This window comes from Phyllopteryx taeniolatus, unplaced genomic scaffold (genome assembly GCF_024500385.1).
Source record: "Phyllopteryx taeniolatus isolate TA_2022b unplaced genomic scaffold, UOR_Ptae_1.2 contig_63, whole genome shotgun sequence".
NCBI lineage: Eukaryota > Metazoa > Chordata > Actinopteri > Syngnathiformes > Syngnathidae > Phyllopteryx > Phyllopteryx taeniolatus.
Window position 1 is genome coordinate 3,373 of NW_026903591.1, and position 23,330 is coordinate 26,702.

Here is a 23,330-nt window from a genome sequence, read left to right on the forward strand (position 1 = left end):
CTGTCAGGTTGCTTGGTTCTCACCCAGGAGGCCTGAGTTTGACTCCTGGTTTGAGAATGTTTGGGAATAATGTATTCCACTATTTGGGCTTTGATCATGCAGAAAATTTCAAATATTTTGTGCTTCGAAAAACTGGCAGACCAACGTGTCCCATATGGTCTGGCGGTCAGAATTTCTGGTTTTCATTGGTCTCCTACTCCCGATATGGGAATGTAACGTGAATTCTTTTGTTTTGGCCTGAGTGTATCAATTGGAAAGAAAGTATAGAATTTCAAAAAATAACTTGAAGACCCAGCATCATGTGTCCCATATGGTCTAGTGGTCAGGATTCCTGGTTTTCACCCAGGTGGCCCGGGTTCGACTCCCGGTGTGGGAATGTTTCTTGATCCTCTCCTGAACTCTCCAATTTGGACTTTGATTAACACTTGGTATGGCAACATTCCCTTAATTCTGGTAGTGTGGCATGGATATTTATCCCAGTTTGACTCCCATTATGAGAGTAATTTTTTACCCTGCATTCCACCAATTTAGCTTCAACATTCATCCATCCATCCATCCATTTTCTGAGCCGCTTCTCCTCACTCGGGTCGCGGGCGTGCTGGAGCCTATCCCAGCTGTCATCGGGCAAGAGGCAGGGTACACCCTGAACTGATTGCCAGCCAATCGCAGGACACATACAAACAAACAACCATTCGCACTCACATTCACACCGATGGACAATTTAGAGTCCCCAATTAATGCATGTTTTTGGGATGTGGGAAGAAACCCGAATGCCCGGAGAAAACCCACGCAGGCACGGGGAGAACATGCAAACTCCACACAGGCGGGACCGGGGATTGAACCCAGTCTACTGTGCGTAGACGCTCTAACCAGTCGTCCACCGTGCCGCCATATATATATCAAATAAATGAATTCTACTGTATTCTAAGTCCAATTCTTGCTCCCAACAAAGCAAAACAAATCGACTGGCTGATAATTATACATAAAGTCGTTCATAAATTAGGAGACTCTTGCGTCAAAGTACCACTAATTTGTAAATGTCGGTCGATGCTTGTGATCGTGTTTTGCCCTTGCTGGCCCTGATGGCTCACCGCTGCTTCAAAGGCATGTCCACGTCCACATCAACATGGTGGACATCTTGGACCCCGCCATCAACGGAAGGGAGTCAGTCGAGTTCACTCATATTTCCTCTGTATCACACAAATGCAATCAAGTGGGAAGCATGTGCGTGTCAATTAGCGAAGGTGAAGCAGACGTGGATCTCATCTTTAGATCGCCTTTGTTCAGCTGCATCATCATCGAGGTCAGGATCTCACTCACGTCCACATTTAGCTTCAGACGGGTTCAGCAGCCTGATGGTCACTTGTTGTTTCTCGGCTTCAGTGTGTGAATGCTCAGAGAGCAACAGTCACTCTCATACTTTCCAGACCGACCTAATTGGTGAAAATCAGCGATATCGACAGACCATATCATTAAAAAAAGGTTTTCACCTCTCACATGCTTTAAGCACATTTAAGCTTATTAAAACACACTTTTTAACATGTTCGTTACCACCTGTCCTCACTCTTGCTCGCATAGTTCCCCAAATAAGAGCTAAAGTGTGCTTGCTTCAAGCTGTTTATTTGAAAAGTAAAACGTAATTGTTATTGCCAATTATTTACAATGTCTGTTTTGACAAGGCTGACAGCCCCAGCCAGAGAATACCCACTTTCACAGATTCATTCAGCGAAGCTTACAGAGTGAGAGTGAGGAAAAGGGGGGTCACTAACAATACCAAAGGTCACACACACTACAAAATAAAAAGGCACATTGGTTAAAATATACAGCAACCTAAACATGCAAATGAGACAAAGAGGAGAGACCTGTCAAAAGTCGTTATTCGTTAAATTCAATGACAGTTTTGCAGTAACATATTAATCCTTAAGGGAATATTTAATTTCATGTTGAAAATTTGTGCACAGTATTTAAATTTTAAGGGTAGCGTTTAAAGGGCAACTTTCAGAGTTTTGAATGTCTTTGCCTTTCTCCCCCTGTCTGGAGAATTTTGGGTTAAAATATTAAAACTCAAGGCTACATCACCCAGCCCTGTTGTCAAAATTTAATAAGACTTGTATGAAGCTGCCATAAGTCAGTCTGCTTTTCCTTGTGATGCTAAGTATCTGAAAGCACATCGCTTGATGACCTCGAGAAGTCAAAAAAATCCTTTGCTCGACTACTTGGCCAATGCAGGATGTTTGAGGCCTATGTAGTCGTGACATTGTCATGTTTCAGGTCATTCACAGGGTTCAAGGCCCATTTCAGAGGTATGCAGTAATAGCTGTTGTACACTTTTCTCTATCGGGTATGTCAGCACGGTTTAAGACGACTGTCACAAAATATAATGAAAGTCTATCAAACCAACGGGTGATTTGACTTTGCACAAGAGTTGTGCTTTGTGCAATTGTTTGCAGATTTTGTGAAGGACTGAAAACTCTTGGGTTTCTTCAGCAAATTCAACAACATCCAGACGGCTTTCGTCCCATTCTGCTTTGAGCCACACTGACTCCGGACCAGATGGATGATCTTTTCAACATTCGTCTCTCCCCAGAAAGGAGCAACGAGAGCTGCTGAGGAGATAGTGGTTTCTATCTCCAACATGCAGAAGGTTTGCTTTAGTGGTCAAATACACACATTCATTCCACCCCCGTTATTGTGTGTGTGTGTGTGTGTATTTTATTTATTTTTAAGTACTTTAACTGACTGTTTAGTTCTAACAGAAGAAGAGGGGCCATCCAAACTTGAGAAAATCTTCACAACAGGAGCATCTGTGGTACCACCTATTGGCTTTACTCCAACTCCTTCTGTCCAGTTCCTTCATCAAGGAGATGATGACACTTTTTCTCTGTTCCCTCTTGCCAACGCGTGCATTAATTGCATAAAGTTGCCATTATATGCCTCTTACGAACTGTTTAAGGAGGAGTTCGACTTTGCGTTAGGGAACACATATGGGTTTGGCCGAGCATGAACATGTTATTCTCAAATGTGAAAGCACATGGCTAAGAAATCTACAGAAGTAACAAAAATGTTTTCAGTATTTTTGTAACAAAAATAAGACAATTTTCATTAAGTTGACCTATAATCACAAACTCTTGAGAGGGGAAAAAAACAAAACCCTTGGTCTTTTTTAACAGATGGAATAAAGTTGATGAGCCACACAATGAAGTTATGGGAAAGAGTAGTGGAGGCTAGACTCAGGACAGAAGTGAGTATTTGCGAGCAACAGTATGGTTTCATGCCTAGAAAGAGTACCACAGATGCATTATTTGCCTTGAGGATGTTGATGGAAAAGTACAGAGAAGGTCAGAAGGAGCTACATTGTGTCTTTGTAGATCTAGAGAAAGCCTATGACAGAGTACCCAGAGAGGAACTGTGGTACTGCATGCAGAAGTCTGGAGTGGCAGAGAAGTATGTTAGAATAATACAGGACATGTACGAGGGCAGCAGAACAGCGGTGAGGTGTGCTGTCGGTGTGACAGAAGAATTTAAGGTGGACGTGGGACTGCATCAGGGATCAGCCCTGAGCCCCTTCCTTTTTGCAGTGGTGATGGATAGGCTGACAGATGAGGTTAGACTGGAATCCCCGTGGACCATGATGTTTGCAGATGACATTGTGATCTGCAGTGAAAGCAGGGAGCAGCTGGAGGAACAGTTAGAAAGATGGAGGCATGCACTGGAAAGAAGAGGAATGAAGATTAGCCGAAGTAAAACAGAATATATGTGCATGAATGAGAGGGGTGGTGGGGGAAGAATGAGGCTACAGGGAGAAGAGATGGCAAGGGTAGAGGACTTTAAATACTTGGGGTCAACCGTCCAGAGCAATGGTGAGTGTGGTCAGGAAGTGAAGAAACGGGTCCAAGCAGGTTGGAACGGGTGGAGGAAGGTGTCAGGTGTGCTATGTGACAGAAGAGTCTCTGCTAGGATGAAGGGCAAAGTTTATAAAACAGTGGTGAGGCCAGCCATGATGTACGGATTAGAGACAGTGGCACTGAAGAGAAAACAGGAAGCAGAGCTGGAGGTGGCGGAAATGAAGATGTTGAGGTTCGCTCTCGGAGTGACCAGGTTGGATAAAATTAGAAATGAGCTCATCAGAGGGACAGCCAAGGTTCGATGTTTTGGAGACAAAGTTAGAGAGAGCAGACTTCAATGGTTTGGACACGTCCAGAGGAGAGAGAGTGAGTATATTGGTAGAAGGATGATGAGGATGGAGCTGCCAGGCAAGAGAGCGAGAGGAAGACCAAAGAGAAGGTTGATGGATGTCGTGAGGGAAGACATGATGGCAGTTGGTGTTCGAGAGGAGGATGCAGGAGATAGGCTTACATGGAAAAGGATGACGCGCTGTGGCGACCCCTAACGGGACAAGCCGAAAGGAAAAAAAGAAGAAGAAGTCAATGTTTAGTCATTTAACAAAGTACAGAAGTAAACAGAAAATATCTATTCCATGGTTACCATCATTTTCGAGTGGGTTCACTTGTTCAATCATGTTCATTGTAATGTCATCCATGTTTGTATTAATTTCTGGAATCACCACATTATTATTAGTTTGCAGTTCAGGTAATGGGCCTTCTTCATCAACGCCAAAGTAGTTATTAGCATCAAAGACACTGTTAATGGCTGGATGGATTCCTGCATTGTTAATAACACCTGCATGCCACCCCCTTGTGTAGAGAGGCCATGATTGTTCCATTGATTGATAAATTCAGTTGTTGCTCTTTCAATTCTTGGCAGATACACATAGTGCAGGCAAAATAGATGTAGTTCATTCAGCGAATCCAGTACCCCATGCTCCTCCATGAAGTTAAAGAGATTTATAAAGTGTCTGGATACTACTCGATTGAGCTCTGCCCATAGTCTCTGAAGGGAATATAGAATACTTTATATTCTAATGTGTAATTCTAACTAGTTTGGAAGAGAATGTGTATTGGAGTATAGGGGTATTTGGCCCCATCGGGGGGTATTTGGAGACAGATGTCAAGGAAGAAAGGAACTGCGGGGAGCCACTATAAACATTGAATGCAGGAGACATCGGCAGGCGACACCTGGAGGCGGCGTCTGGAGCCAGATCAGATGGTCCGCAGAACAACGATGACGTCAGATTACGGACCAATCAGACGACAGCGATTCCATACTGGCCTGTTTGAAACATTGTATAAAGTCTGGAGTAGAGTCAGATAGTTTTGGTTCGACTACTTTATCTGCTAAGGATAAGATAGGGTAGTTACGAACCCAGAGCTCTGCAAATTTATAGACACCTCTGTCAGGAATAAATTGGTTGGTTTTGATACATTGTTGTGAACGAAGTTCTTTCACGAAAACGAACACGCTTGGAACCACGGGAGTTAGGAGATTTTAAAACACAGGTTCCTTCAAATGGTGAGCCCGACGTGATCCTGAAAGAACATGAGATAAAAAGACAGAGGAGCGGACAGGAATTCAGTTGGAATGCAAATCTCCCCGGTGCACCGAAATAAAAAAGGTGAGCGGAAGCCTGTTTGATTATATCACGAATTCTGCACATTGGAAATGGCGAAATTTGGGAGACTTGTGGTACAGTTGTTTTGTTGTCAATAGTTAATAAGACGTTGTGTTGTTAAAATTGCATAATTAGAAGTCAGGGTAACGGAGGACCTGACGTCAGGGTAACAAGGTACCTGACAAAACCAGGATAACAGAAAATCCTGGGATAAAGTAGGGTAACAAGGTACCTACTTGTCCCGTCGTAGACTGACTTGAAATCGGACGCGGTTTCAAATTGTAACGTTTCGGTAGACGGGGATTTTGGGACCCCCAAAAACCGATTTAGAATAAGATGAGTGTGCCACCAAAACTCGGGGTTGTGAATTGGACAGTCGAGTGTCGAGGTAATGAATGTGATATGTGTCGGATTTGTGGATTGAAATAGAAAGGCAGAAAAAGAAACAAACAGGATTAAGAAGTGGGTGGGCAAAGTGGAAAAGAAAAAGGAATGTAAGTTGTTTCACGTAACAGAGAGGTTATTCTGAAAGGAAAAAAAGAGGAAGGAAAAGTTGGATGCTGCAGGGTGGAGAGAGAAAAGAGATTTGAATAAGAAAATAGAAGAGAATGAAAAATTGAGGAGAAAAATTTATGATATTTGTCTGGTGTGCCCTGCCATGGCAGCTGTTCAGCGAAGAAAAAAAAGAACGACAAATTCCCCCGCTAAATACAATTTACGGACCTTTCCGAAAACGGCCCCAGTGACGTCACTATAACCGGCATTGCCGGTCAAGGGGGCGGCTCAAATGGCAGACCATTTGTAGAGGGGAAATAAAACTCCTATCAATTCCGCACGAGTCCACATTCAAAAAGGTGGGTAAATATACAAAAATTGTCTTTAAAAATTTTTGAGTTTTTACAGAAACGGCTGCCCGGACTTGCTGCTGTTGGTGTAATTTGGATCCAGGGGCTGAAAAAGTTGACGGACAACATGAGCCTGGCGTGTGGTGACATAGTGAGATTGATACGCGCCTGTTGCATTTCGGTTTACCAATCGGATGATATTTTGACACGGTCGGGTCTGAATAATGTCGAACCTGAAATTTTATTTGCCCCTTTTGCTCCTACAGTATTAGCTGTGTGACATGTTCCCGTCCTCTTCCCCAACAGTGCCGAAGCTTCCGGACTTCAAACCTCTCATGGATCCCAGTTCTCACTTCAAACATTGCATAAGTATTTGGACAGATAAGACGGGATCACATCCCTCCCGTTTAAGAGAGGCAAATGTTATTTATAGAATAGCTTTACTTGAGACCTTGCCGGTTGAAGTTAGGACTGAACTTTTTAAAGACCCTGACCTCATGAAAGGGGGAGATAGCTTTTTTAATTGTCATGTGTCACACCATTTGAAACTTTTTGTCGACAGAAAACACAAATCATCAGATGAGGTAAAGGACATGCAGGAACAACTTTTGAAGCTACAATTGGTCCAGGCCCGTAAAGTGGCCATTAAAAAAGAAAAAAAAGAAAAATGGAAGCAGAAAAACAGATGTGGATGGCGCAGGGGTCAACGAGGAGACGAGGCGGGAGTCGTAACAGAGTACACCAACGAAGGCAAGGGAAGCCCTTGCCGACCTCCAACGGACCAAGCGTGCTTCAATGGTGGTCAGTATGGACACTGGTATCGCCAATGTACTGTTTCCCCAATGATTCAACAGCGATCTCCAGTGGAACAGGCCACACCTCAAAGAGTAGGCTACAGAGCTCCACGAGGGAGAGGTGGACGCGGCCCGACGCCCTGGCAACAGCATCAGCAGCAGGCGCCACTAAAACAACAGCCATTTCGCCAGCTCTACTGCGAGGAGGACTGGTCCAATTGCCAATAGGGGGGCCCGGAGCCAGGGGACGGAGGAAAGGCAGAGCGTCTTATCCCCGCTAAGGTGGACAAAACGGAAATCAACATGTTAGTGGACACCGGTGCCACATATTCGTCTTTGTGTTTACCACTTCCGACATCCAAACACTCAGGGAGGACGACCACCTTAATGGGCTTTGCAGGGGTGCCCATGAGTCTGCCGATTACGACACCATTAAAGACTGAAATTGCTGGACAGACACATGAACATCAGTTTGTCCTCATGAAAAGAGGGGCTCCAGTGAACCTGATGGGCAGAGATCTGCTTATCAAGACCAGGGCTACCATCCTTTGTAGCCCGGATGGACTGACGATACGGTTCCCCGATGGGACCATGATGAACTGTGGACAGAAGTTATCCTCCGGATGGAACATGATACAACATGAACTTCCGGAAGCAACTGCTGACATATATTGGGCCCGACTAAAACCTGAAACAAAGGAGGGAGGCGGAGTTTACTCGGCCTTCCTGCGGTGGAAGTCCTGGATCGACTCTCTTGACCCCTATCGTCCTCCAATTGACCCTCTCCATCTCACACTGTTTTATGATAAAAATGACGATTTGGTTTACAGAGAGGCTTTTGAGCCAATACAGGAGGAAAATGAGATGCTCAATAAGTAAAAGTATTTACATAGGGAAGCAAGGTGTGGCAGCGGCCTCCACCTTGACGCCAGAGCAGAGTGAGTGGTTTATGATGAGTTTGACATCTTTTCCACACTTTTTCACTTGCACTAGGTCATAAAGCCTGAGAACTGGGACCCATGGTGAGAAAATGCCATTTGGAAAATTATTGGCAACAAGATCAAATACCCAATGTGTTGTACTCTCCTAGAACTGAATGTTTTTGTATTCACGGTACCATGGTGGATGGAGGTGTGTTGGAGCATGTGACTTTAGCGCGATTCCATGGCAGAGAACTCTCGGACCATGAGGACGCCGCACAGCTGTTGAGCTCGCTGCCGGACTCACTGTGGTCCGAGGGGTCTGTGTACATCCGTGACTCCGGTAACATTCGAGGTAAACCCGACTGCTTTTGTTAAACAAGAGGCCATAGAAGATATCGCGGAAACCCAAATTCTGAAATCCCAACGCTTTGGTCCATAAATGATGTTATGAAACCCTCCGCTCCAGCTGCGGAACTGCTGGCCATGTGCAGGGCACTAGAGTTATCTGAAGGTCAGAGTGTTACTATTTATTAATGGGGCTGAAAAAAGTAGCAGGCTAATAAATGAATGCTGAAGGAAAATATGTTGTTAAACGGGATCAGTTAATTGACTTTCTCCCTGCAGTAACAGTTGATGTGGTGCGCGACCTCCAGGAGGCGGCGCCGAAGGAAGACAAGCGTAAGTGGCAAGAGACAGGTGCTGAGTATGATGACAAGGAGAAGCTGTGGTTTGGCCCGAAAAGAGGACCTAGGAGACTGATGTTATCTGCAGGAAAGTTATCTTATCTTATCCCTTATCTTCTGCGTAAGGTAAAAGATTTTTGTGTTTTTTGTGATATATGTCAAGATTTCAGTGTTTGCCCTACAACGAAGAGGGAATTGCAACACACTGAGATGGGCCGAGGCCCGAATTTATGTGGTGGTAATGGACTGAACCGGCAATGGTGGTCCCAGTCCAAAGCATAAGGTACTTATTAATAATTGTCGGCACTTTTTCTGGATGGCCCAAAGGCTATCCTTGTGCAAAAGAAAACGTGCCGTCTGTCGACAAAGCGCTGGTTAACCATTATATTCCGACGTTTGAGCTTCCACGAGTCATCAGATCGGACAAGTGATTCTACTTGTCCCAAACATGTCCTGCGCAGGCCTCTATTGTTAAAAAAAAAAAAAAAAAAGTGGACTAAGTATGAATGGTATAAATATTCGGTGCGATACGTTTTATAAATTGTGTTCACAATATAAAGTAAACCTTAGAACTTTGATGAATACAATTATATGACTATATATGTAAAAAGGTATAAAGCGCTTCAAAGGGTACCCATTATATTTATTAACTAAATAAATAAGGCATACATATTGTATGTATAAATAGGTATGCATATGATATTCTGGAAGATAAATTAAATAATAGATAAATTAAGATGTGATCAAGCAAGAGTGGTATCGTGACTTTCTATTTCCGGGTCAGCAGAGTGGACCAGAGCGGCTCTGCGTGCCTGGGATAAAAGCCTGAAAACAGTACGGGAGGTTTTTGGGGTAAGAAAACGCTTCGGAGTTTGAATAAATGACGTGCAAGTAGCTATCTGAGCTGGTGAATGGGATTTGATATATATTGCTTAGAGAGTGGCGGCATGGTGTACGACTGGTTAGAGCGTCTGCCTCACGGTTCTGAGGACCGGAGTTCAATCACCGGCCCCGCCTGTGTGGAGTTTGCATGTTCTCCCCGTGCCTGCGTGGCTTTTCTCCGGTTTCCTCCCACATCCCAATAACATGCATGGTAGATTAATTGGAGACAGGCGTGTGTGAGTTTTACGAGTTTATGGTATTCCAAGGGCCAGGGAGATTTACAATAGGATCGTTTAATTAATGCAATGGATAGAAGCCTGGTCTGTAGTGGTTTAGGTGTTATGGTTTAACCAATAAGTGTGCTGTGTTCAGTTTTGCCTGTGTATGTGAGAGGACATTCACTCCTGGGTCCAGGTTAATGTTATTGTCTGTGAAGTCTCGATTGTCATGTCATGTTAATTGTTTATGTTTTGTGTTTAATGTTTGTGTCGTCTTAATTAAAAGCAGAAATGGAGCACTACTGAGCTGGCTGACAGGAGTAGTGAAGGTTGTGATCACGTGAAAGAGACTATAGACCTTTAGTTACCAATGACAGTGTGACTGACGAGAGAATACGGTCTACAGACTGTTGAATGACTGATTTGTTGAAATAACATTATTTTACAGGACGCCCAGGAGGATGGAGCTTGATAGTGTTATTGTTGTATTGGAGGATGTTGGTGTGCTGACTTAACGCTGATTTTATGTGATTCTTGGTTTAATGACATTAACAATTTTGTGAGACAAATTAACAATTGGTTGGGGTATAATATCAATGTTGGGTGACAATTGCCGACTTGTCCCTTCTCTGGAGTATGTATACAGGAATTATGTAGTCCATCCCTTTGGCACGGGTATCTTTTGCAGAGTTGTGATTAATTTATATCAGGGTTTTTTTGCAGGTCTGGTCAGGGGCCTCTCCGACGGAAGGAGACGACCTGCTGGTTTGTGTATCGGGTTGTGTGTGGATACTGTGTTTTGGTGTTAAATTAGTCATTTAACAAAGGGGGAAATATGTACATCCTGTATGTCTGGTCAAAGAAGGTTATAATCATGACTCTGGTGATCTCCCTGATTATAGTTACAGGAATCTATTTTGTAATGCCTTCAATACAAGGAGAAAGAGTGACCAAGAGGGCCGTGAAGCCAACAGGGGCCCTGGAATTGAACTACACATTGGGGGAAAAGACGGTATACCAATTTGAATTGTGTAAGGTGGTAAATTGTGCACGCTGGGGCGACGCGGCGGGATACGATATTTACTTTTGATGTAAATATATTTTTATGTAAATTTTATGATATTACACATTTTATGGATTATTATGATGCAGCCCGATTAAGTAAGATGAGGTCTGATTTGTGGTGGATGTGTGGGGATGGTCTGTTGTTAGACTTCCTGCCCGGGGAATGGACAGGCACTTGTGCATTGGTCTCTATGATAGCTCCCACAGTCCCCTCTCTGAGCAGGAAATCACTCAAATGGCGGATTTCACCTGGGAGCGTGACTGGTGGGGTAGCTTGAACCGTTTCCGCCAACCGTATGGTCAGTGGCTTCAGCGTGGGCGGAAATGCTTGGGAAGAAGGTGAGGACCCCACCTACCTGGATGCCATTGGAATTCCCAGAGGTGTCCCGGATGAGTATAAAGCTCGCTGTCAAATTTCCGCAGGTCTTGAGAATATTTTTATATGGGTAACTCCGAATAAAAATGTTGATTTCATAAATTACCACCATTACCAAATTCAAAGATTGGTGAATTTCACCTCCCAACTAGTGGAGGGCATCCATGAGCAACTATCAGCTACATCTCTCATGGCATTCCAAAATAGGTTGGTCCTTGATAGTATGTTAGCGGAAGAAGGGGGTGCCTGCTCTCGAATTAAAGGACATTGTTGTACAATTATCCCCAATAATACGGCGCCAAACGGAAAGATCACCAGACCCATGAAAGGTTTGCAAGCCATGTCTGTTAAATTTAAATCAATGTCTGGAGTGGAGGACAACCCATTCTATAGCCTGCTTAATAGGATGTTTGGTAAATGGAGAGGTCTCATCCTGACTTTGGCAACTACCATCATAATTGTCATGGCTGTGCTTGCTATTTGTGGATGTTGTATTATCCCTTGTCTCAGGAACCTGGTTCTCAGAATTGTCCTCAAGGCCTTTGTGGGTAAGGACCCCTACGGCCAATATCAGCTGCTGTCCCTGGACGAGGACAGGGTGGCCATGGAATCGCTCGCTCCATTGAACGATACCGGTGTATCCTCTCTTTAAAGTTTTAAAATTTAAAGTTTTGTTTTGCTGTGCTTAGTTTAGGTTTATTGAGTATTGTAGTGAAAACGGTAGTAGGTATACGGGTTGTTGATCTTCTGATTATCAGAAGATCAACTTGGGGGATGGAAGGGAATATAGAATACTTTATATTCTAATGTGTAATTCTAACTAGTTTGGAAGAGAATGTGTGTTGGAGTATAGGGGTATTTGGCCCCATCGGGGGGTATTTGGAGACAGATGTCAAGGAAGAAAGGAACTGCGGGGAGCCACTAAAAACATTGAATGCAGGAGACATCGGCAGGGGACACCTGGAGGCGGTGTCTGGAGCCAGATCAGATGGTCCGCAGAACAACGATGACGTCAGATTACGGACCAATCAGACGACAGCGATTCCATACTGGCCTGTTTGAAACATTGTATAAAGTCTGGGGTAGAGTCAGATAGTTTTGGTTCGACTACTTTATCTGCTAAGGATAAGATAGGGTAGTTACAAACCCAGAGCTCTGCAAATGTATAGACTCCTCTGTCAGGAATAAATTGGTTGGTTTTGATACATTGTTGTGAACGAAGTTCTTTCACGAAAACGAACACGCTTGGAACCACGGGAGTTAGGAGATTTTAAAACACAGGTTCCTTCATCTCTCAATCCTTTGGTTGTGCACTGATACACATGTAATAACACTCTTCTGTCATATGTGTGTGTGTTCCGGGTTTTGTCTTCCCCCCCTGTTTCACACACACCTGCTCATGTGAGCATCTTCATCACCTGTGCCTCGTTCACCCTAATTACCCCTTGTATATAACCTCGTGTCTCATTTCCTCTCGTTGCCAGTTCGTTGTACCTTGTCGTCGCGTTCCAGCATTCCTTGTTTCCACGTCATAGATTCACAGTAAGACTTGACCCTGTTCCGATTATCGACCTTGTCTCTTTGCCTCATGTTTTTGGATACTGTTGCCTCTCTTGGATTGCCTGCCTGTGTACCGACCTATGCCCGTCTATTAAACCTCTTGTCATGAACATGGTTAGGGCGACGGCGAGGAATGCAAGGCAAGAACATGGTGGACCCAATTGCAGGGAAGCAGGGAGGCAAGGCAGGAGTGCGGGAATCTCAAAATAATAATATTTAATTCCAAAAACAAAGGAAAACAAAGATCATGAAAAAGTCTAAATGCTAAATTAACAAAGTCCAAAATCTAAACACAAAGTAACAAAGAAACACTTGAGTGAACCCAAAACAAGAAACAAGACATGACTGGTGAAATACCTGAGCGACAATGACATGGCAAGACATGTGACAACGACAACTGGCAACTATGACATGGCAAAGACGTGACAACGACAACTGGCAACTATGACATAGCAAAGACGTGGCAACGACAATGAACCGACGAGAACTGAAAGAAACCAGGGAACTAAATACAAACAAATTGACGAGACAACGAGGAACACCTGGACAAGACGAGTGGCTAGAGAGAGCTGATTGGTCGACAAAGTAGACGAGAACAGGTGGACACAACAACCTAATGAGCACACGACAAACATGGAACACAGGAAAACATTGAACAAAACTAAACACAACCCAAACCAAAACACAGACCATGACAGTACCCCCCCCTCTAAAGGAACGGATCCCAGACGTTCCCCAAACAACAACCAAAAAGACATCAAGCCAGGGTGGGCGGAAGGGGGCCTGGAGGAGGGTACAGAGTCCACCCCTCAGGTCAGTCTGGTGGCCATCCAGGCCACCCGAGGTGAGGTGCCTGGCTGAGCGGTTCAGGAGGTCGTCCAGGACGCCAAGCACCAGGGTCTTTACAGGGCCATTCAGGCGGACGGCCACGGTGCCAAACCCAATGGTAATGCAGGGGCCAGGCAATAGGGTTGGGTGGCGGCCGCTGGACGAGCGCCGCCGGAGCGTGGTCGGGTGGCGGCCGCAGGACGAGCGCCGCGGGCGCGTGGTCGGGTGGCGGCCGCTGGACGAGCGCCGCGGGCGCGTGGTCGGGTGGCGGCCGCTGGACGAGCGCCGCGGGCGCGTGGTCGGGTGGCGGCCGCTGGACGAGCGCCGCGGGCGCGTGGTCGGGTGGCGGCCGCTGGACGAGCGCCGCCGGAACGTGGTCGGATGGCGGCCGCTGGACGAGCGCCGCCGGAGCAGGGTCGGGTGGCGGCCGCTGGACGAGCGCCGCCGGAACAAGGACGGGTGGCGGCCGCTGGACGAGCGGCGCCGGAGCAAGGACGGGTGGCGGCCGCTGGACGAGTGCCGCCGGAACATGGTCGGGTGGCGGCCGCTGGACGAGCGCCGCCGGAGCAAGGACGGGTGACGCCCGCTGGACGAGCGCCGCCGGAGCAAGGATGGGTGGCGGCCGCTGGACGAGCGCCGCCGGTGCGGGAGCCTGGCACAGCTGCCGAGGAGCCGGAACGGGAGCTGCAGTCGCTTCCTCAGCCTGCCGCCATTGAGGTGTGGGAGTAGAGGGTACGGGAGTGGAAGAGTGCACAAGGTCTCGGGAAGGTGAACTAGGAAAAATGGCTGGTACTGAACATGGCTTGGGGGCAGGTTTGACTAGACGTGACGTAATTGGAGCCGTGGAACAACGTGTGGGAACAGGTGAAAAATCAAGTGATTTGTGAACAGGGGGGAAAAAACGAGGGGGCAAAATTTGACCTTTACTTGGGCGCCTCCGTTGGCCACCACGCGGCGGTCCCGGGTAGATGGCCAAACGGGTGCCCAAGAAAAGGTCAGAGGGAAAGGATTTGGACTCACTGGGGTTGGAAACGTGGAAACGTGACAAAAACTGACGAGGACGGGATAAACTAGGGAAGGAACCAGAAAAATCTAAATCTGTGTCAGAGTCAGAATCCGACAGGAGGTTAACTAAATCAGGGCCATCTTCACAATCAGAAAAATCTGAATCTAAAGAAACATGTGGATGTACAATAGTAGGGCATGGTGAATAGCTAGGACAAGTGGGGGGACCCGAGGAAAAGGACAGAAAAGACTGAATGATAGGGCTTACTGGAGGAGGGTAGGTATGGATGGCAGGCTGAGGACGGTGGGAGGCAGTTTGGTTGCGTCCAGGGTGACGCCATGTTCTTCCCGCTGGGTCCTGTTCTGGTCGGTTCATTCTGTCATGAACATGGTTAGGGCGACGGCGAGGAATGCAAGGCAAGAACATGGTGGACCTAATTGCAGGGAAGCAGGGAGGCAAGGCAGGAGTGCGGGAATCTCAAAATAATAATATTTAATTCCAAAAACAAAGGAAAACAAAGATCATGAAAAAGTCTAAATGCTAAATTAACAAAGTCCAAAATCTAAACACAAAGTAACAAAGAAACACTTGAGTGAACCCAAAACAAGAAACAAGACATGACTGGTGAAATACCTGAGCGACAATGACATGGCAAGACATGTGACAACGACAACTGGCAACTATGACATGGCAAAGACGTGACAACGACAACTGGCAACTATGACATAGCAAAGACGTGGCAACGACAATGAACCGACGAGAACTGAAAGAAACCAGGGAACTAAATACAAACAAATTGACGAGACAACGAGGAACACCTGGACAAGACGAGTGGCAAGAGAGAGCTGATTGGTCGACAAAGTAGACGAGAACAGGTGGACACAACAACCTAATGAGCACACGACAAACATGGAACACAGGAAAACATTGAACAAAACTAAACACAACCCAAACCAAAACACAGACCATGACACCTCTCTTTTTGGAAACTGTCAATTTGTTTTGGAGTCGTGCATTTTTGGGTCCTATCCTCTGTTCCGTTCATGACACTCTTCAAACCTTTTTTCTCTAACATAAAAAGGGCAACGTTAATATTTTCCATACCATGATCACATCTATCTATCTATCTATCTATCTATCTATCTATCTATCTATCTATCTATCTATCTATCTATCTATCTATCTATCTATCTATCTATCTATCTATCTATCTATCTATCTATCTATCTTAAAATAAATCTCCCACAAGTATGTATGCAAGCATTTGAGATGGAAATGTGAAAGGATTTGAGTACATTTCATGAATGGATTTCATGAATGGATTTGAGGATGCGGCACGGTGACCGACTGGTTAGAGCGTCAGCCTCACAGTTCTGAGGACCCCGGGTTCAATCCCCGGTCCCGCCTGTGTGTAGTTTGCATGTTCTCCCCGTGCCTGCGTGGGTTTCCTCCCACATCCCAAAAACATGCATTAATTGGAGACTCTAAATTGCCCATAGGTGTGACTGTGAATGGGTGTTTGTTTGTATGTGCCCTGCGATTGGCTGGCAATCAGTTCAGGGAGTACCCCCCCTCCTGCCTGATGACAGCTGGGATAGGCTCCAGCATGCCCGCGACCCTAGTGAGGAGAAGCCGCTCAGAAAATGGATGGATGGATGGATTTGAGGATGGTATGTGAATAGATCTGACATCTGACATAGGCGCTACCGATCAATGCAAACTAGAACTAGTAGACATTCCAACAGCTTCTTCCCTCTTGCAATCAACTTCTTGAACAGCTAACTTACAATTCCATTACAACAAGCTGGCAATTTTTTGACTTGAGTTCGTTGTCACATTTCTGTATTATGTATTACTCGTGCACTCACTGTAGTTGTCTCGCCGTGCTGCACTATTTGCATATAGTGGCCACTCATGCCAGAGTAGCATCTGCTTCATTTGCACACTGATTGAGGAGTATCTGTAACATTTGCACAACCATTGTCCCAGATTATCGCAGTACTCGTCACTTTAAACCGCATACACTCCTTGAAGTCTCAGTGCCCTTTGCACAATGGTCATTGCACCGGACTATTGCGTCATTAGCCATTCGAACTGAGGACTCTGCATCTTTTTGCACAATTGTTGTTTGTTGTTGTTTTTTGTCAATGTCTTTATGTCTCCAAAGTGTTCTGTAAATTGACTGTCTGTTGTACTAGAGCGGCTCCAACTACCGGAGACAAATTCCTTGTGTGTTTTGGACATACTTGGCAAATAAAAATGATTCTGATTCTGATTCTGATTCTGATTCTGATGTTCATGTGTGTTTGAGGTGTATGTGTGCAAACATTTGAGGCGTGTATGTGAGCGTGTATTTATATGAGTTGAAAAGTAAGTGGTTTCAAAATAAAATATGGCATTGACCAACAGCGATAAAGTGCAATAGTAAGCCTTACTTAAGCAGTAGCGTTACATACCATTATACTGGATAGTACATACATATATATTTTTAATGTATATATGTCGTATACTTGTTGATATTGTGTTTCAATAACGCTTTTCCTCATTGATTTAAAATGACTGCTTGAAATGTGTAAGTGCTGTCGGATATGACGTAATGGTCGGCCAATCAGAAGCCGTGTCACGTATGACGTAGGACTAGGCTGGCTCGTCTATCAAGCGCGAGACGCCATTATTCAGTCGCGGATTCTGGCGAATAAATGTGCCTTTCGGGCTAAAGCGCAGTGTATGTGTGTTTACTCCTGGACTCAAGGCAGAGTTTCAACACCGCTGCGTTACAATCTGAAACGTATATGTTTTTTTTAATTGCTATGAGCTGCAATCATCAAAATAATACATATTTTAAATATGAAATACTTCACTCTGAGTGCGTGCAGTGTGCAGTTCATCTCTATAATTTAACTTTTTGAATTGAACTACCTAATGTAAGATTTACACTGTTCACGTGGATAAAGCGCAGTGGACGTGTGTTTACTCCTGGACTCAAGGCAGAGTTTCAACACCGCTGCGTTACAATCTGAAACGTATACGTTTCGTTGCAGGCAGGATGGCCGGATAGTCGTGTTTATGCTCCCCTGCGCCGGTGTACCTAATGAGGTGTCCAAAGGGAGAGAAGGAATTTAATTGTCATCGTGAAACTCGTATCATAGCTATGCACTCCAGTCAGAGTTAAATATTACATGACTATATTAAATATTGGTACCTCTCAATCAATTAGAATATAGTTGAAAAGTTTTTCTTCAGTACTCATACAGTGATTAAACGCTGAAGTACTTTTCGGAGGGCAAATTCCAGCCTAATTTCTACGTTAAAAATCACTATTTCTTGAATGAATTCATTATTTCGTTTGATGTTATATTTTAGTTTCTCAATATGGAGAATTTTTTTTATTTGCTATGAGCTGCAATCATCAAAATAATACATATTTTAAATATGAAATAGTTCACTCTGAGTGCGTGCAGTGTAAAGTTCATCTCTATAATTTCACTTTTTGAATTGAACTACCTAATAAAAGATTTACACTATTCACGTGTGAACTCGTGAATGCCAGTGATGTGTGCGAGAATGTGATTGACATGCTCGCGTGAACGCATTTGAGTAGTGTTGATGAGAGCAAGACGCGTACGTAGGACATTATTTGAGTAGTGTAAATGAGAGCGTAAATGAGAGCATTTGAGTCGTGTAAATGAGAGCATTTGAGTAGTCAATGAGAGCATTTGAGTAGTGTCAATTAGAGCATTTGAGTAGTGTAAATGAGAGCATTTGAATAGTGTAAATGAAAGCATTTGAGTAGTATCAATGAGAGCATTTGATTAGTATAAATGAGAGCATTTGAGTAGTGTTAATGAGAGCAAGACTTGTGCGTATGAGAGTGTTTGAGTAGTCCTTATTAGAGCCTTTCAGTAGTTTTTGTGTGTGTGAAAGCTGTTCTGAAGCGGCGCACTTGCCTCGCATGTCGGACAGTGTTCTGGAAGGCGCAGCAGAGCCATAAAGGTAGAGCTATTATTCGTTTCCCTGTACCTTTACCCAAAACCCAACGAGGCGAGAAGTAACTAACTGTCTTCTTTGTGCTAATTTTGTGGAAACTCTGTGAAAGGAAATAGCGACTATTAATGCTATTTGTTAGCCTGTCCATGGCGTTTTGCATTGTGTGCTGGCATTAAGCTAGCATAAACAATTGTTTGAAATACACAAAGTGTAATCCCCTTAGTTTAATGTTTAGTCTGACAGTAAACTTCAACTGACAGTGGCATTAATAGCTTGAAGCCTCTTTTTTGGATGACTTGTTTGGTATTTGCCAACCTGCTTCTTATTGTGGAGTGAATTGAGTTAAGTTCACCGCCACCATACAGAGCTCATATCTCAAGTCTGCACTTGCAAGCCAAATAATCGGCCTGACTTGCATCTTAAGCTTACACACAGAGCACCAACAACTGGAAAAAAACACAATGACAGCGTGTCCCAGATGGCCAAGTGGTCAGGATTCCTGGATTTCACACATGAGGCCAGGGTTTGACTCCGGGTATGGGAATGTTCCCTGTATTCCACCATTTGGGCTTTGATCTTAATGCAGAAAATTTCCAACATATTGCGCATGGAAAAAAAAACTTCTAATGAGCAGTCACCGTGATTTAATCATTTTTGCTGTATACACTGCGTAATACAATTGCCTACCCAGTAAGGCAGCCTTACACACTGCATCTCTACCGGTCGGGTTATTGCTGCTTCCTGTTCCATTCTCTTCCTTCTCCCCCAATGAGAGCACCACATCTTCCTCCTCCTCCATGTTCTCCCAAGACCAGCACCACCTCTTCACTGCCACCATGGGGTCACCCAGTCCCTCAATAACCCCTCTGCGCCCTCAATAACCCCTCTGCGAGTGACCTCAACCCCTGATGCTGCTGCTAGTCATAACAAAACAATAACAAACCATAATAAGAGTTATGTTCTTAATACACAAAGGCAATCCATGTAAGAAAATGCACACACACGGACTTGAAGGGTTTACGCTTTCTTTTATCAAAGTAATCCCGCTCATTTGTTCAAGTCAAATAATATGTATCCCTGAATTGCTCTCGTGCTATTTGTTAGCAGGACCAGCAAACCGCCTCGCTGGCATTGCCGATGCGTTCAGGTGCAGTAACGTGCTCGACAATCAGTGAATATAAGGTAATAGACTCCTTGTTAGTATAGTGGACCGGACAGGGAGTTGAGTTCATGTGCTCTTTAGCTTTTGGTGGGGCTCTTCTTTGTGGGAAAACAAAAACGCCCATCATCCTTGTTTCCAAAGTGGGACCTTACGCATGTTTGGCGGGCATAACAACCACTCCACGACTGAAACTGTTGCTCTCATGCTATCCGATAGCAGGACCAGCAAACGGCCTCGCTGCCATTGCCGATGCGTTCAGGTGAATTGACGTGTGCTTGACACTAAGTGAAAGTATGGCAAAAGACTCCTCATTAGTATAGTGGACAGTCTATCCACCTGTCATGTGGAAGACAGGGGTTCGATTCCCTGACGGGGAGTTGAGTTCATGTGGTCTTTAGCTTTTGGTGGGGCTCTTCTTTGCGGGAAAACAAAAAAGCCCATCATTATGTTTCCAAACAAGGACCTAACGTGTATTTGGCGAACATAACAACCACCACATGACTGAAACTGGTGCTCTCATACTATCCGTTAGCAGGACTAGCAAACCGCCTCGCTCGCTGGCATTGCCGATGCGTTCAGTGCATTGACGTGTGCTTGACACTAGGTGAAGCTAGGGAAAAAACTCCTCGTTAGTTTAGTGGACAGTATCTCTGCCTGTCACGCAGAAGACTGGGATTCGATTCCCAGACGGGGACTTGACCTCCTGTGATTTACAGCTTTTTGTGGGGCTCTTCTTTGTGGGAAAACAAAAAAGCCCATCAGCCTCCTTTCCAAAGAGGGACCTTACGCGTGTTTGGCGAACGTAACAACCACTACAAGACTGAAATGGTTGCTGTCGTGCCATCTGTTAGCAGGACCATCCAACCGCCTCGCTTGCTGGCATTGCTGCGTTCAGAATCAGAATCAGAATCAGAATCATCTTTATTTGCCAAGTATGTCCAAAACACACAAGGAATTTGTCTCCGGTAGTTGGAGCCGCTCTAGTACAACAGACAGTCAATTTACAGAACACTTTGGAGACATAAAGACATTGACAAAAAACAACAACAAACAACAATTGTGCAAAAAGATGCAGAGTCCTCAGTTCGAATGGCTAATATCGCAATAGTCCGGTGCAATGACCATTGTGCAAAGGGCACTGAGACTTCAAGGAGTGTATGCGGTTTAAAGTGACGAGTACTGCGATAATCTGGGACAATGGTTGTGCAAATGTTACAGATACTCCTCAATCAGTGTGCAAATGGAGCAGATGCTACTCTGGCATGAGTGGCCACTATATGCAAATAGTGCAGCACGGCGAGACAACTACAGTGAGTGCACGAGTAATACATAATACAGAAATGTGACAACGAACTCAAGTCAAAAAATTGCCAGCTTGTTGTAATGGAATTGTAAGTTAGCTGTTCAAGAAGTTGATTGCAAGAGGGAAGAAGCTGTTGGAATGTCTACTAGTTCTAGTTTGCATTGATCGGTAGCGCCTACCTGAGGGAAGGAGCTGGAAGAGCTGGTGACCAGGGTGGGGAGGGTCCGAGAGGATTTTGCACGCCCTTGTCTTAGTTCTGGCAGCGTGCAAGTCCTCAAGGGTGGGTAGGGGGGTACCGACAATCCTTTCAGCAGTTTTGATTGTCCGTTGCAGTCGGAGTTTGTCCTTTTTTGTAGCAGCACCAAACCAGACTGTGATGGAAGAACACAGGACTGATTCGATGACCGCTGTGTAGAACTGTCTCAGCAGCTCCGGTGGCAGGCCATGCTTTCTCAGAAGCCGCAGGAAGTACATCCTCTGCTGGGCCTTTTTGAGGACGGAGTTGATGTTGGTCGCCCACTTCAGGTCCTGGGAGATTGTAATTCCCAGGAACTTGAAGGTCTCGACGGTTGACACAAGGCAGCTGGACAGTGTGAGGGGCAGCTGTGGCGAAGGATGCCTCCTGAAGTCCACGATCATCTCTACAGTCTTGAGCGTGTTCAGCTCCAGGTTGTGTCGTCCGCACCACAGCTCCAGCCGCTCCGCTTCCTGTCGATATGCAGACTCGTCACCGTCCTTGATGAGGCCGATGACAGTGGTGTCATCTGCAAACTTCAGGAGTTTGACAGTCGGGTTCGCTGAGGTGCAGTCGTTCGTGTAGAGAGAGAAGAGCAGCGGAGAGAGGACACAACCTTGGGGCGCCCCAGTGCTGATGCTGCGTGTGGATGAGGTGGCCTCCCCCAGCCTGACCTGCTGTGTCCTGCCCGTCAGAAAGCTGTAAATCCACTGGCAGATGGCAGGTGAGACGCTGAGCTGGAGAAGCTTGGATGAAAGGAGTTCAGGGATGATGGTGTTGAACGCTGAGCTGAAGTCCACGAACAGGATCCTCGCGTAGGTCCCTGCACTGTCGAGGTGTTCTAGGATAAAGTGCAGTCCCATGTTGACTGCATCATCCGCAGATCTGTTCGCTTGGTAGGCAAACTGCAGGGGGTCCAGCAGGGGACCTGTGACACTCTTGAGGTGGTCCAGCACAAGACGTTCAAAGGACTTCATGACCACAGATGTCAAAGCGACAGGCCTGTAGTCATTCAGACCCGAGATTGCAGGTTTCTTGGGGACTGGGATGATGGTGGAGCGTTTGAAGCAGGATGGAACTTCGCACATTTCCAGTGATCTGTTGAAGATCTGAGTGAAGACTGGCGCGAGCTGGTCCGCGCAGACTTTGAGGCAGGATGGAGACACGTGGTCCGGGCCTGCCGCTTTGTTAATCTTTTGTTGTTTGAAGAGGCGTCTCACATCCTGTTCATGGATGGTTAACGCAGAGGTCAGAGGTGTGATTGTGGTCGCGGGTGCGGCCGGGTTGGTGTGTGGTGTGAAACTGTCCTTTTCAAATCTGCAGTAGAAGGTATTCAAGTCGTTGGCTAGTGTGCTATTGTTCTCAGCTTGGGGGGATCGTCGCTTGTAATTAGTCAGCGACTGGAATGCATGCCAGACTGATTTAGAGTCGTTTGCGCTAAACTGTTTTTCCAACTCTGCTGTATAGATCCTCTTTGCAATGTTAATTTCTTTGGTCAGCTGGTTTCTAGCTCGATTATACAGGGCCCTGTCCCCGCTCTGATATGCGTCCTCCTTAGCTTGGCGAAGCTGCTTAAGTTTAGGAGTGAACCACGGCTTATTGTTGTTGAATGTGCGAAATGATTTTGTTGGAACACAGACCTCTTCACAGAAACTGATATAGGATGTGACAGTGTCCGTATATTCATCCAGGCTGCCAGCTGAATTTTCAAAGACACTCCAGTCTGTGCAGTCTAAGCAGCTTTGAAGTTCCATCTTGGCTTCATTTGTCCACTTTTTGACTGTTTTCACTGTAGGCTTCGCACATTTAAGTTCTTGCCTGTACGTCGGTATTAAGTGAATTAAGCAGTGATCAGACGAGCCCAAGGCTGCATGAGGTATAGCACGGTATGCGTTTTTTACCGTGGTGTAGCAGTGGTCTAAAGTATTATTTTCCCTGGTAGGACAGTCGATGT

General features: G+C 45.4%; 1 non-coding gene across 1 annotated transcript; it reads left to right on the plus strand.

Moving 5' to 3' along the window:
- Positions 1–304: 304 nt before the first annotated feature.
- Positions 305–376, plus strand: trnae-uuc (transfer RNA glutamic acid (anticodon UUC)). Its single transcript has one exon. It is a non-coding gene; the product is annotated as a tRNA-Glu (tRNA).
- The last annotated feature ends 22,954 nt before the right edge of the window (positions 377–23,330 follow it).